Source organism: Triticum aestivum, chromosome 4B, assembly GCF_018294505.1.
Source record: "Triticum aestivum cultivar Chinese Spring chromosome 4B, IWGSC CS RefSeq v2.1, whole genome shotgun sequence".
Classification (NCBI taxonomy): Eukaryota; Viridiplantae; Streptophyta; class Magnoliopsida; order Poales; family Poaceae; genus Triticum; species Triticum aestivum.
The window spans coordinates 276,008,944-276,024,729 of NC_057804.1; positions in this window are offsets into that span (position 1 = coordinate 276,008,944).

Consider the following 15,786-nt stretch of genomic DNA (forward strand, 5'->3'; position numbering starts at 1 on the left):
CACTCAATGGGGGCACGCTTCCCAGACTCTTTGCCGGATGTCCCACAATCCTTCTTCTTTCCTTTACTTTCCTTGGCGGGAACTGATGCTGCTGCTACCCCTGCCGCGGCCGCATTCCGGTACATCTTGTACACACAAATGATTGCCTCCTTATCATCTGATGGGATGGTGACAACTACTAGTGGCCCGGGCATATTCAGGGTGTTGTAGGAATAGTGGGATGCCACCATGAATTTATCCAGAGCCGGGCGTCCGAGAATCCCATTGTACGGTAGGGGGAGACCAACCACGTCGAACACAATCTTCTCAATCCGGTAGTTCAGTTCTCCCCCAAACATTATCGGCAACGTGATCTTTCCCTTAGGATGACTCCTGCCGGTATAAACTCCTTGAAACGTGTTGTTAACCTCTAGCTCTGCTATCTGAAGCTTGCTGAAAACATCTAGGGAAATCAGATTTAGTCCAGCCCTACTGTCCACCAACATATTCGTGACCTTGAGGTTGCGAATTGTTGGAGAAACCAACAATGGCAGGCATCCTACCGCAGTTGTACGGCTAGGATGATCCTCCTCATCTATGATGATGGGTGTACGGGACCATTTGACTGGCTTCCGGGCCTCTGGCGCTGGTTCCACGACATTCACTTCTCGCGCCCACCGCTTGAGCTGGCGAACGGCAAAGCACACCGTTAACCCCTTAATGCCCCTAAGATGCCACATGTGCCATCCAAGTCCTTTGCCATCAGCTAGCTAATGACAAAGACCTTTTCATCTTTGGCGTCCGCCAGCAGACAGCAAAGAGGCCTTTGTCGTAGCCTATTCAGCCGGACGTGTTGCCATCTGCTGGCTGATGGCAAAGATCTTTGCCGTCAGCCATCCATGCCTTTGCCGTCAGCCATGGCTGACGGCAAAGTGCCTAATTCCTGTAGTGGTGTGCAAAGATGCACTCCCATCAATGCATAGGGCGTCATTGGCCTTCTGAAACTCTTGCTCACTGGTTTCCTCTTCATCCCCTCCATCACTCTCATGATCACACGCTTCCTTCACCTGACGCCTGGCGGGTTTTCCTTTGCTCCTAAAGGGCTTGCCAGGGCGATTTGCTTCACCGCCTCGGCCCTTGCCATCAGCGGCATTCTGGCCTTTGTCCTTGTCACGCTTCTCACACTCAGCTCTTTGTCTCTTGACGAACTGCTCAACCTGATAGTACTCTCGAAGGTCGTGGCCCTTGGTTCGATGGATCTTGCAGTATGGCCCATCGCCTTCTCGGCCTTCTCGGCAGCCGCAACTTCCTGGCAATCAGCGCACACGGCAACCTCCTTGCCGGGGATCTCAGCCTTGGCAATCTTGCCAGTACTACGGGTGCCTGATCCTTCAACAGTCATCACTGCCTTATCCCTCCGCTTCTTACTGCGTTTCTTGCTCTTCTTCTGACTGGTGGACTCATCATCATCATCTGAATCCATATTGATGCAATCTTCCTCTCCAGGCAACTTCCTTCCCTCCTCCATCCAAGCACGCTTATCCACTAGAGTGTATAGCTCCTTCACAGTCTTGGACAACCGCATGTTCATCTTAGAACGAATTCGGCGGTTGCGCACATTGGCCTGAAACGCAGCTATCACAGCTGCTGGATGGATATTTGGAATATTTCTATCAACTTTGCTGAATCTCTGTAAATACTTACAGAGGGTTTCTCCTTCCTTTTGTTGGAGAAGCTGCAGGTCGCTGCGCCGGCCCGGCTCCTGGTGGCCACCGGTGAAGGCATCGATGAACTCATGGCACACGTCTTCCCATGATGAAATGGAGTTCTCCGGTAGGTGCATTAGCCAAGACCTCAAATTGGACTTGAGGGCCAAAGGGAAGTAGTTGACGAACACCTTCTCATCTCTTCACCAGGCAGCCTAAACAATGATGGTGTAGATGCTCAAGAACTCTGCCGGGTTCAGCCTCCCGTCTTACTTCTCAGGTATCTCTGGCTTGAACTTACGAACGGACGACCAACGGACTTGCAGCAGCTAATGGGTAAAGGTAGGGAAGCCAACCTTGAAGGGTAGGGTCCCGCCAATTTCGAGCGCGAGCTAGTTGACGTCGGGGCAGTCACACCCGTTGGTTTGGCAGAGGTGGTCATGAGTTGCTCAATGACGCACACGTCTCCTCTCTGCCTCTCCTCTGGGGTTCGTCGTTGGCCTGGACGTGCTCGAGGGTTAGAGGAGGCCATCGAGACGTCATCGGGGTCTCGATTTGGTCGAGCTCGTGCTGGCTGCCATGGTGGGGAGTGCACCGTGGGGACGGCCCCCTCCGTACGGGCAGGAGTGTGAGCCGTCGTTGTCACTTGGGGGGGCCGCGGTGGGTCAGTTCACGGTGAGCCCCCGGCTTTGGCTAACCGAGTAGACTTTGGATGGTGGCACACCATTCGTCCATCTGCTCGGCTACCAGCGGGAACCTCAGAAGCGGCTGAGCCCACGCCATGGCGTCCGAGGCTGTACTTGGCATGTATGATGATGAAGTCGATCGTGCCGTCGCTCGGCTCCTGGTGGAGCCAGCAGCAGAAGTACCGTGCCCCCGTTGTTGTGGTGCAACCACCTGGATGACAGGGTGGTGCGGCGAAGGCGCTCGAGGGCCAGTGGCTCCATTGGACGCAGCGGCTTGGTCGACTCGCCTGGGGGAAAGCGCACGTGCAATGGTTGTTCCTGTGATAGGGGCAGTCGGAGGGTGGCGGTTCGCCCCAGATCGAGTACCATGACTGTGCCTATGCCCATTGGCGAGCAAGGCATGGCCGTCGAGGTGTTCCTGGTGTTGCTCTCCGCCGGTGCCTCTTGCTCCTACGTCGGCCACGGGGGAAGTGGTGGCGGTGCCGCCTGCTCCAACCACATCCCCAACAGCATCTGTGTCCTCGCGCTGCTCCACGCCCCCCGCAGCATTGGAGGCCACGGGCGGCAGAGCCTTCGAGGTGGATGGATGCGCCGAAGAAGCACGCTTCTTCTTGGGCGCCATGGTCGATGGCGTCGTCGAAGATGCAGATGGCGATGAAGGTGACGTGCTGCTCACGTCTTCAGGTCCGCACAAGCGATCCCCCTACCTTGCACGAAAAATATGTCACGCGAAACCACGACCACCTATGGGACCAGGAGGCCCCTTGCTGGTTTGGCAGGGGGACGTTGCGTTGCACGACAAGCATACGAACATGGGGCAGCATGGAAGAGATCATACGAGCAGTTTTACCCATGTTCGAGCCGCTGCAAGGGGTAAAACCCTACTCCTGCTTTGGTGGATTAATGGTGGAAATGTGATGGTGGAGCATAGTACACTTGCCCGGCAAGGGTTGCTTCAGGGCAGCAGCGACTACGCGCGTGTGGCGGTGTGAGTTATCCAACCTTCTAACCCCTTCTACCGTTGCCATGGGCCTCCTTTTATATGTTAAGGCATCACCACAGTGGCAAATCAGTCATTAGACACTAATAAGATATCAAACAGTGATATCATACCTAACTCTGCAGGTTGACAATGCGCATTAAATGTGCCAGTCAATGTCGCATCGTTGTTTGTCCGGCAAGGCATGTCGGGCTATCTTGCCAGCTCCATGCCAACTCGTCTGATATGTCACACGACGGGTGTCGCCTGTAGGTTTTCTGGTAGAAAGGGGCTGCCATGTGGCGAATGGCTTCCACTTAATCACTGTGCGGCTGGACACCACACTGATCGACGACGTGAGTCATGGTGACGTGCTTGGTGAGGTGTTTTAGCCTCCACAAGTCCCGGCAGGTCCTGATGGGGCGCCTTGGTCATCTTCTTCTGGCGGTGGCCTCGCCCTTTGCCAGGCTCTCCTGCCCAACAAAGGTGGCCTTTCTCTCGATGATATCTTGCTTCTCTAGCTTGGTCTTGGTCCCTCTGATCTGCCCGTTGGTCCTTCAAATCACTTGGTTTCTTCTACTCTGTCTTGGGTTGGTGCTTCAATCTTGATCTTGCGCTTGTGCACAGTCAGGGCAACAGACCCAGGGTTTGTTGCACCGACACATTGCATGGGACGATCTGTGTATACACAATGATATATACACAATGCATTATTGCTAATAACACTAAAAACAAAATAGTTGTTACGAGTTTCATATATTTTGTTACCGCCACAGGAAGAAAACTCGGCTAGAAGTAGATGCCGAACAACATGCCACTTGCAAGGCTACTGGCGCATCTTGACTTGCACAGTCGATATGGTGGTGGTGGTGCCATTTTCCTAAGGCAATATTAGAAAAGGATTAATGATCCACTTCAGAGGAAAGAAAAACATATAACAAGAACTGCCATATGATTAACCTAAACTAAACCAAAAGACGACTAAACCAGGCCACTCGATATTTCCTACATATTCTAGAACAAGTCATGCCAAAATTGATGGAAAAATCATGCATGACCTTTGCTAAAAAAGGACATGTCGAGCGCCTGAAATTTGCCGGAACGGAAATTAATTAACACTCCAGCAAAACATAGGCCACTTGGAGGTGTTACCTGCAAACATGGCCACTTGGGCAAGCACATTTCCTATTTGAGCAACACCAGATATACATGTTTATATCTACATCATATGAGCAATTCTTGAGCAACACGAAATAAATTAGTTCTACTAAAAAATCTGACATCATCATCTATACCTAAAACATCTACATCATCATCCACTATTACTATTTCTTTTACTAAACCCTAAAAATATGCCCTAAGTTTAGAATATAATAAGTACAGGACATTTTTTCAAATTCTACCAACTAAAAATTTCCATTACTAAAATTTCTAATCAAAAGACCTAAAATTTCCTATTCTATTCAAAACATCTAAAATAGTCTAAAAAATTATTATATTACAAAACCTACATTCTACAATGTCTACATTCTAAAATATACATTTAAATTACCTACATTCTACAAGAACAGGGAGAAGGGAGGGAGGGAGGAGGGGTAGGAAAGGGGGAGGGAGGAGGGGTAGGAAAGGGGGAGGGAGGATTGGGAGGAATGAAGAAGAGGTGGGAAGGAGGGGGGAGGGAGGTAGGTGGAGCTACCTTGGTGGCGGTGATGGTGGGGGGGCGACAGCGGGATGGAGGAGGGAGCTAGGGAGGGAGGGGGCGGCGATGATGAGATGGAGGAGGGAGGGGGCGACGGAGGCAACAGCAGGCGGCAATGCGGCAGCGGCAGACGACAGGGTGCAGGGGAGAGTGAGTGGAGCGGCGGGAGGAGAGTGAGGGGCGGCCTATTGGGGAAGATAGTATGACTATGGCAGTAGCGCCCTTAGGGCAAACGCGCTATTGCTAAACGCCCTAGCAATAGCCCCTTTCAGACAAGAAGCGCTAATGCTATGCCCGTAGCAGTAGCGCCTTCCTAGAAAACACGCTCCTGCTAAGTGTAGGCATGCAAAAATACATTGGTCATGAATGATCTTTTTGTGTACAATCTGAATTGTAAATATGAGTGCTCACTGGTTTAGGAACCGGAGAAGACTCATATTGCAGCCACAAATTCTACACCTAGAGTTCAATGAAGACCAAGTGGTTGTGATAATTTGAGAAGTAACATATTTAAGGTGGTAAACACCCTGTTCGCAGAGCGAGGTGGGACTAGACTTAGGTGCAAGGAGTGGACTGAACTTAGCAGTAGCATGCTTTGTCAAAAGGGGCTACTGCTAATATCAATAGCAGCAACACGGTATAGAATAAGGCACTACTGCTATAACTAGCTTGGCGGCGAGGTCATGGCAATTATAGTAGTAGCATGGTTTACTATAGACGTGCTACTGCTATTTTGCTTTCAGCAGCGCGTTTTGGTTACACATGCTGCTGCTAAATAGCAGTAGCGCCTTATTTTAAAGAGCGTTGCTGGTAGGATTCTGCGTATAAGGTTTTCCCTAGTAGTGATCTTCTCTTTCTTCTTCCTTGCATATGCTAGTTTTTGCTTGCCTTGATAATTTGTTTGGTTATAAAATACCTATGCATAGGAAGTATGTTAGACTTAAGTGTGTTTGTCACATGTTTTATGATGCTCTCTCTGTGCTTCAATTCTTATCTTTCATGTGAGCATCATCAAAATCTCAATGCCTAGCTAAAAAGACTTTAAAGAAAAGCGCTTGTTGGGAGGCAACACAATTTTATTTTTGTTCTTTACTTTTGGTTCCTGTTTTTCTTTGAATTATTCATCAAGCCTCTGGTTAGATGTGGTTTTGTGTTTTAATTAGTGTTTGTGCCATGTAAGACATTTGGGATGGCTTACGGTGATAGTTCTTTTGACCTTGCTGAAAAACAGAAACTTTTATGCCCAGGAAAATAATTTTCATAAAATTCATAGAAGCGTGTTTTTGATCTGATTCTTGTTGCACAAGATTGGTAAACAAATTTTCCAGGTTGTCCTAATTTTTCAGAATTTTCGGAGTTACTGAAGTATTCGAAGTTTCCAGATTGCTATAGTCTGTTCTGTTTTTGATAGATTTTGTTTTCTATGTGTTATTTGCTTATTTTGATGAATCTATGGGTAGTATCGAGGAATATGAACCATGGAAAAGTTTGAATACAGTAGATATTACACCAATATAAATAAATAATGAGTTCACAATAGTTTCGTAAAGAGGTGATTTATTTTCTTATACTAACGGAGCTTATGAGATTTTCTGTTGAGTTTTGTGTTGTGAAGTTTTCATGTTTTGGGTAAGGATTTGATGGACTATGGAATAAGGAGTGGCAAGAGCGTAAGCTTGGGGACGCCTAAGGCACCCCAAGGTAATATTCAAGGACAACCAAGAGCCTAAGCTTGGGGATGCCCCGGAAGGCATCCCCTCTTTCGTCTTTGTCTATGGGTAACTTTACTTCAGGATATATTTTCTTCACCACATGATATGTGTTTTGCTTGGAGCGTCTTGTATGATTTGAGTCTTTGCTTTTTAGTTTTTCACAATCATCCTTGCTATACACACCTTTTGAGAGGGACACACATGAATCGTGATTTATTATAATACTCTATGTGCTTCACCTATATCTTTTGAGCAAGGCAATATTGCTCTACTCCTTTACTTATATCTTTGTAGAACACGATGGTGGTTTTATTTTATATAAATTGTTGAACTCTCATGCTTCACTTATATTATTTTGAGAGTTTCTCTAAACATCATGGTAATTTGCTTTGGTTATAAAATTAGTCCTAATATGATAGGCATCCAAGAGACAAACAACAACAACAACAACAACAACAACAACAAAGCCTTTAGTCCCAAACAAGTTGTGGTAGGCTAGAGGTGAAACCCATAAGATCTTGCAACCAACTCATGGCTCTGGCACATGGATAGCAAGCTTCCACGCACCCCTGTTCATAGCTAGCTCTTTGGTGATACTCCAATCCTTTTGGACTCTCTTGACGGACTCCTCCCATGTCAAATTCGGTCTACCCCGCCCTCTCTTGACATTCTCAGCACGCTTTAGCCGTCTGCTATGCACTGGAGCTTCTGAAGGCCTGCGTTGAATATTCCAAAACCATCTTAGACGATGTTGGACAAGCTACTCTTCAATTGGTGCTACCCTAACTCTATCTCGTATATCATCATTCCAGACTCGATCCTTCCTCATGTGGCCACACATCCATCTCAACACACGCATCCAACAGAGATATAATAAAAACTTTCATATAAAGTGCATTGAATACTATGAAAAGTTTGATTACTTATGATTGTTTTGAGATATAAAGATGGCGATATTAGAGTCATATTGGTGAATAATTGTGAAATTGACAAATACTTGTATTGAGGTTTGTGATTCCTATAGCATGCACGTATGGTGAACCGTTATGTAATGAAGTTGGAGCATGATGTATTTATTGATTGTATTCCTTACGAGTGGTGGCCGGGGACGAGCGATGGTCTTTTCCTACTAATCTATCCTCCTAGGAGCATGCACATAGTACTTTGTTTTGATGAATAATAGATTTTTGCAATAAGTATGTGAGTTCTTTATGACTAATGTTGATTTCATGGATTATACACACTCTCACCCTTCCACCATTGATAGCCTCTCTATTACCGCGCAACTTTCGCCGGTACCATACAACCACCATATACCTTCGTCAAAACAGCCACCATACCTACCTATTATGTCATTTCCATTGCTATTCCGGGATATATTGCCATGCAAATTTCCACTGTTCCATTTATTATGACACGCTTCATCATTTACATATTGCTTTGCATGATCATGTAGTTGACATCGGATTTGTGGCAAAGTCACCTTTCATAATTATTTCATACATGTCACTCTTGAGTCATTGCACATCCCGGTACACCGCCGGAGGCATTCATATAGTCATGTTTTTGTTCTAAGAATCGATTTGTAATTCTTGAGTTGTAAGTAAATAGAAGTGTGATGATCATCATTATTAGAGAATTGTCCCATGTGAGGAAATAGAAAAAAGGGGAGGCCAAAGAAGCCAAAAAAATGAGAGAAAAAGAGAGAAGGGGCAATGTTACTATTCTTTCTCCACACTTGTGCTTCAAAGTAGCACCATGATCTTCATGATAGAGAGTCTTCTATTTTTCATTTTATAAACTAGTGGGAATTTTTCATTATAGAACTTGGCTTGTATATTCCAACGATGGGCTTCCTTTTTGAGCTTTCATAAGCTTATAGCTGTAGTGCATCCATTGCATGGCAATCCCTACTCACTCACATTGATATCTGTTGATGGGAATTTCCATAGCCCGTTGATACGCCTAGTTGATGTGAGACTATCTCCCACCTTTTGTCTTCTCCACAACCACCATATTCTATTCCACCTATAGTTCTATGTCCATGGCTCACGCTCATGTATTGCGTGAAAGTTAAAAAGATTTGAGAACACCAAAAGTATGAAATAGTTGCTTGGCTTGTCATCGGGGTTGTGCATGATTTGAATATTTTGTGTGATGAAGATGGAGCATAGCCGGACTATATGATTTTATAGGGATAACTTTCTTTGGCCATGTTATTTTGGGAAGACATAATTGCCTTTTTAGTATGCTTGAAGTATTATTGTTTTTATGTCAATATTAAAATTTTCTTTTGAATCTTATGGATCTGAACATTCATTCCACAATGAAGAAAAATTACATGGGTAAATATGGTAGGTAGCATTCCCCATCAAAAATTCTGTTTTTCTCATTTACCTACTCGAGGATGAGCAAGAATTAAGCTTTGGGATGCTTGATACGTCTCCAACTTTTCTATAATTTTTTATTGTTCCATGCTATTATATTATCCGTTTTGGATGTTTTATATGCTTTAATATGCTATTTTATTTTATTTTTGGGACTAACCTGTTAACCTAGAGCCCAGTGCCAACTTATGTTTTTTCCTTGTTTTGAGCTTCATAGAAAAGGAATACCAAATGGAGTCCAAACGGAAAATAAATTCGCAATGATTTTTCTTGGACCAGTAGACACCCAGGAGACTTGGAGATGAAGTTAGAAGAGTCGCGAGGCAGCGGCAAGGGTGGTGAGCACACCTAGGGGGTAGGGCGCGCCCCCCTGTCTTGCCGCCTCCTCGGGACTCCTCTGACCTAACCCTTGGCCCTATATACTCACATATATCCCCAAACCACCAGAAGCATCCACGAAAACACCTTTCCACTCCGCAACCTTATGTACCCATGAGATCCCATCTAGGGGCTTTTTCCAGCATCCTGCTGGAGGGGGATTCAATCACAGAGGCCTTCTACATTAACTCTATTGCCCTTCCGGTGAAGCGTGAGTAGTTTACCTCAGACCTATGGTTCCATAGCTAGTAGCTAGATGGCTTCTTCTATCGCTTTGATTCTCAATACCATGTTCTCCTCGATGTTCTTGGAGATCTATTCGATGCAATCTTCTTTTGTTGTGTGTTTGTCAACATCTGATGAATTGTGGATTTATGATCTCCTTATCTATGAATATTATTTGAATCTTCTCTGAATTCTTATATATATGATTTGATATCTTCGCAATTCTCTTCGAACTACCGGCTTAGTTTGGCCAACTAGACTGGTTTTTCTTGCAATGGGAGAAGTGCTTAGCTTTGGGTTCAATCTTGCGGTGTCCTCTCCCAGTGACAGTAGGGGCAACAAGGCACATATTGTATTGTTTCCATCGATGATAAAGAGATGGGGTTTACATCATATTGCTTGAGTTTATTCCTCTACATCATGTCATCTTACTTAATGCGTTACTCTATTCTTCATGAACTTAATAATCTAGATGCAGGCAGGAGTCGGTCGATGTGTGGAGTAATAGTAGTAGATGTAGGAAGGTGTCGGTCTACTTGACACAGAGGTGATGCCTATATTTCATACTCATTGCCTTGGATATCATCATAACTTAGCGCTTTTCTTGAGAGAAGCCACTAGTGAAACCTATGGCCCCCAGGTATATTTTCCATCATATAAGTTTCCGACATACTATTTTGCAATCTTTTACTTTACGATCTATAAACAAAAAATACCAAAAATATTTACTTTATCTTTTGTTTAGTTTAATGTATCTCTATCAGATCTTAGTTTTGTAAGAAACCATGAAGGGATTGACAACCCCTTTATCGTTTTGGGTGCAAGTTGTTTGATTGTTTGTGCAGGTCTTGGTGATTTGTGCGTTGTATCCTACTCGATTGATACCTTGGTTCTCAAACTAAGGGAAATACTTATCTCTAGTTTTCTGCATCACCCTTTCCTCTTCAAGGAAAAAACCAACGCAAGCTCAAGAGGTAGAACTTCTCCAGCAGAAAGAAGGAGAGACTTTATGAAAGTACTTACAGAGATTCAGCCAAGTCCACAGAAATATCCCAGATATCCAGCCAGCAGCTGTGATAGTTGCCTTCCAATCCTATGTGCACAATCGCATGATACGTTCTAAGATGAACGTTCGGTAGCCAAGAGTGGGAAGGATTTGTATACCTTGGTGGACAAGTGTGCTCGGGTGGAAGAGGGGAGGAAACTCCCAGGAGAGGAAGATTGCACCGACATCGACTCAGAGGATGACGACGAGTCCATCAGTCATAAGAAGCAGAACAAGAAGCGCAAGGATAAGGCAGTGATGACCATTGAGAGACTAGGCATGCCTAGTACCGGCAGGAAGGCCAAGGCCAAAACCCCCGGCAAGGAAGGTGTTGCCTGCGCTGATTGTTGGGAGGCTGCGGCTGCCGATAAGGTTGGGAAAGGTGATGGACCGTACTGCAAGATTCATCGGATCAATGGCCATGATATCCAGGAGTGTCATCAGGTTGAGAAACTCATCAAGAAGCAGAGGGATTAGTATGAGAAGCGTGATAAGGAAAAAGGTCAGAACAATACTGGCGGAAAGGGCCGGGGGGTGAAGAAAATCGCCCTGGCAAGGCTTTTTGGAACCAAGGGAAACCCTCCAGGGGCCGAGAGAAGGACGATTGCAATGATGAAAGTGATGGAGGGAATGAAGAGGAAACCAGCAAGCAGGAGTTCCAAAAGGCCACTAACGCCTTGTGCATTCACGGGGGTGCATCTTTGCACTCCAACTTAAAAAGTGGGCGCACGAGGTCAGTGCTATGGAGCTAGCGGCAGGGTCTCGGATGCCGCTCAAGTGGTCCCGCATGCCCATCATCTTTGATGAAGAGGATCACCCCGACCGCACCACTGTGGTAGGGTGCTTGTCGTTGTTGGTTACACAAACGATCTGCAACCTCAAAGTCACAAAGATGTTGGTTGGTGGCGGGGCTAGGTTGAATCTGATTTCCCCACAAGTTCTCAGCAAGCTCCAGATAGCAGAGGAAGAGCTTAAGGCCACTGGCACGTTTCAAGGAGTCAATTTCAGTAGGAGTCGTCCTAACGGAAGGATCACGTTGCCAGTGACATTTCGGGTAGAGTTAAACTACCGGACAAAGAAGATTGTGTTTCATGTGTTTGACCTCCCCCTGCCGTAAAATGGACTCCTTGGGCACCCATCCCTGGCCAAATTAATGGCAGCATCCCGTTATGCCTACAACACCTTGAAGATGCCAGGGCCGATGGGCATTATTTCCATTCAATCAGACAAGAAAGATGCAATTATTTGCATGGATAAGATGTACTGGGACGCGGTCACGGCAGTGGCTACTGAAGCCACGATGCCCACCAAGCGCAGCAAGGGAGAGAAGAAGGATAGTAGGGACCACCTTGCTATCTTCCTACATGCTTGACCCGTCAAGCTGAAGGTGCACAAGCCGACCTTGGAGCGGCAGCAGTTCATTGCCGAGGAGATCAAGAAACTTGAGGCAGTTGGTTTGGTCAAAGGAGTACTACATCAAACATGGTTAGCAAACCTAGTGGTTATGCGCAAGGCTAATGGGAAATGGAGGCTTTGCATAGATTTCATGGATTTGAACAAGGCATTCCCTACAGACCCATTCCCCTTGCCGCACATTTATTAGATTGTGGATTCCACTTCCGGATGTGATCCGCTCTCCTTTTTGGATGCATACTCTGGGTACCATTAGATATTCATGGCCAAAGAAGACGAAGAGAAGACCTACTTCATCACCCCATGTGGCACATACTGCTTTGTGTCCATGCCTTTCGGGCTGAAGAGTGTCAGGTCCACTTTTGCAAGAGTAGTCCAAATTGGTTTCGAGCCACAGTTGCACAGGAACATTGAAACTTACATGGATGATATTGTGGTTAAGACCAACGACAAATATACCCTCATCCAGGATTTAGAAGAGACATTTGGTGTTCCCTCCGGAGAAGTGTGTGTTTGGCGTTCCCTCCGGCAAACTACATAGTTTCTTGGTGTCCCACCACGGGATCGAGGCCATCCCACATAAGATCAAGGCCATTGAGTAGATTTAGGCACCCAAGACAATTAAGGATGTGAGGTGCCTGACAGGATGTGTTGCCGCGCTTAGCAGATTTATCTCCAAGTCTGCCGAGCGCGCCTTGCCGTTCTTCCAAATTTTGAAGAAGGCAGGGCCTATGAAGTGGACCCCGGAAGTAGATGCAGCATGACAAGATCATAAGACCTACTTGTCTTCTATGCCACTTTCATTGCACCCAAACCACAGGAGCCATTGCTGCTATATCTGGCAGCGACAAATCAAGTGGTTAGCGTAGCATTAGTGGCACATCGGGAAGTGGAGGAGACATCAGCCTCAGCAGATGTCCTGCCAAGGGTAGAAAGAGAGAACAAACCGACAAGGTCAGATATGGATCAAGACAAAGAGAGGCACCACAGTGGATGCAATCCCAAGGACATAACAAGGAAGAAAGTGGTGCAGCGCCCAGTATACTTCGTCAGCTCCATCTAGCAGGGGACTAGATCCAGGTATTCTGGCATGCAAAAATTGATTTTTGGTCTTGTCATGGCCTTAAGGAAACTTCTCAACTACTTCCAATCCCATGAGATCACGATTGTCACACACCTCCCATTGCAAAGGATACTGCAAAACCCAGAGGCTATCGGTACAATAGTGGAATGGGCATTGGAGGTATCCAACTTTGGCCTGAAGTTTGAAAGCACATCAACAATTCAAAGCAGGTCATTGGTAGAGTTTATTGCAGAATGGAAGCCAACCCCTGATGAGGAAGTGCCGAAAACAGTTATTCCCAACAAGGAATCACCCCAAGAATGGATCATGTATTTCAATGGTGCCTTCTCCCTACAAGGTGCAGGGGCTGGAGTGCTTCTCGTTACTCCCACTTGGTAGAACCTGAAGTGCATCATCCATATGCATTTTCCCTGGGAGGAGGCAACCAACAATATAACATAGTATGAAGGGCTCCTTGCCGGGCTCCGGATTGCCACATAATTGGGAATCAAGAAGTTGATCATTCGAGGAGATTCACAACTTGTGGTGAGGCAAGTCAATAAGGATTACCAAATTCCATTGATGAAGGCATACGTCGAGGAAGTGAGAACATTGGAGGAGTTCTTTGACGGATTGCAAACAGAGCACGTGCCCCATGCAGAAAACAACATTGCTGATCATCTGTCAAAGTGTGCTGCACAGAAGCTTCCTGTGGAACATGGAACTTTTGTTCTCCATCTTACTTAGACCTCTGTATCCCCAATAACAATGGCCCGAGAGAGGGGGAAATTGGACTCCGGTAAGCCTCTCCCGGTACAACCCCTCAGGCTTCCTGGCAAGGACCATACCAGAAACAACTCCCCTTTGATTGTCGAGCTGCACCCTCCTGCCGGGTCACAAGTCCCCGTGGTCGAGGGATGCGCCCCCACGAATGAGGTGCTTCTAGTCCTCATTGCCGAGCTTCATGCTCCAACTTGGGCAAGGCACATAGTCCATTTCCTCCAAACCGGACAACTTCCTGAAGAGCAAGAAGAAGCGGAAGAGTAGCCAGGAGGGCCAGTATGTATTAGTTTGTCTATGACACTCTATACACAAGAAGTCCCAACCGTGTGAAATTGAAGTGAATTTGTTGGGAAGAAGGAAAGGAACTGCTGGCAGAAATACACAAAGGCATGTGCGACTCCCACATTGGATCAAGGGCTTTAGTTGGAAAAGCTTTCCCGCAAGGATTCTATTGTCCCACAACCCTCGAAGATGCGGTCGAGCTAGTCACAAAGTTGGAAGCCTGCCAGTTCCATTCCAAGAATATCCATCTGCCTGTCCAAGCAATTCAGAAAATCCCTTTGTCATGGCCAGTTTCGGTCTGGGAGCTCGATATCCTCTGCCCTTTCCCTTGAGCTGCAATCAACAAGTTTACAAAGTGGCGGGAAGTAGCTGCCATGAGAAAGGTGACTGCTCAGTCATCTATCAACTTCTTGAAAGATTTGGTGTGCCGCTTCAGGGTCCCTGCCCAGATCATCACTCACAACGAAACCCAATTCACGAGCCACGCCTTCATCCAATATGTTTGTGCCCTCGGAAGCAAGATCTCATTTGGCTTTGTTGCACATCTCAGTAGCAATGGACATGCTGAGAGGGCGAATGCTGAAGTGCTGCGAGGATCAATGAGATGGCAGTGGTTCTCTGGTCCCTCAGAACGACACCAAATCAAGCTACCAGGCAGACTCCCTTCTCCCTAGTCTATGGGGTAGAAGCAATTATCCCCACAGAAATCATTTATTGGTCACCTCGAGTACTTGCCTACGATGAAGTAGCGCATGAACAACACCAGTGTGACGACGCTATGCTACTCGAGGAGAACCATCTCCGGGCTGCTACGCGTGCTGCACGCTACCAGCAAGCCCCGCGTCGCTATCACAATCACAGGGTTCATGCCCGGTGTTTTGAGGAAGGCGACCTTGTCCTTAGGCATGTTCAATCCACCAAGGATACAAACAAGTTGTCACCAAAGTGGGAAGGCCCTTACCAGGTAGTATGAGTCACCAGACCCGGTGCAGTCCGTCTGGAGACCGGAGATGGCATCCAATTGCAATACTCATGGAATATTGAGCATCTCCATAAGTTCCACCCATAAGGCGTGGCTGGCGGGCCCTGCCCGGCAACCTCCCTTTTGTAGAGGCCTTGCCACATTTGCATGTAACCCCTTTTACAAAGTCAGACACATACCCCTGAGCAACAGAGAAATAAATGAAGCGTCGGGGGGGGGGGGGGGCGACCAGTTGCATGCATGCATAAGCATATCATAAGCATTGCATGTTCATGTAGATAAGATCGCATCTGGCATCACTTTTCATCTACATAAACTAGATGCTCCTACCATGGACTCAGTCCCCAAGAGGAAATGAGAGGACAAGCCAGCACTGCGATCTCCGGCAAGCCAAGCAAATAAGTTCTTCCTCTTATCCATACGTGTTCTGTAAGTGAAAACTTGTGCATGAGAAAACCCTGCTACCC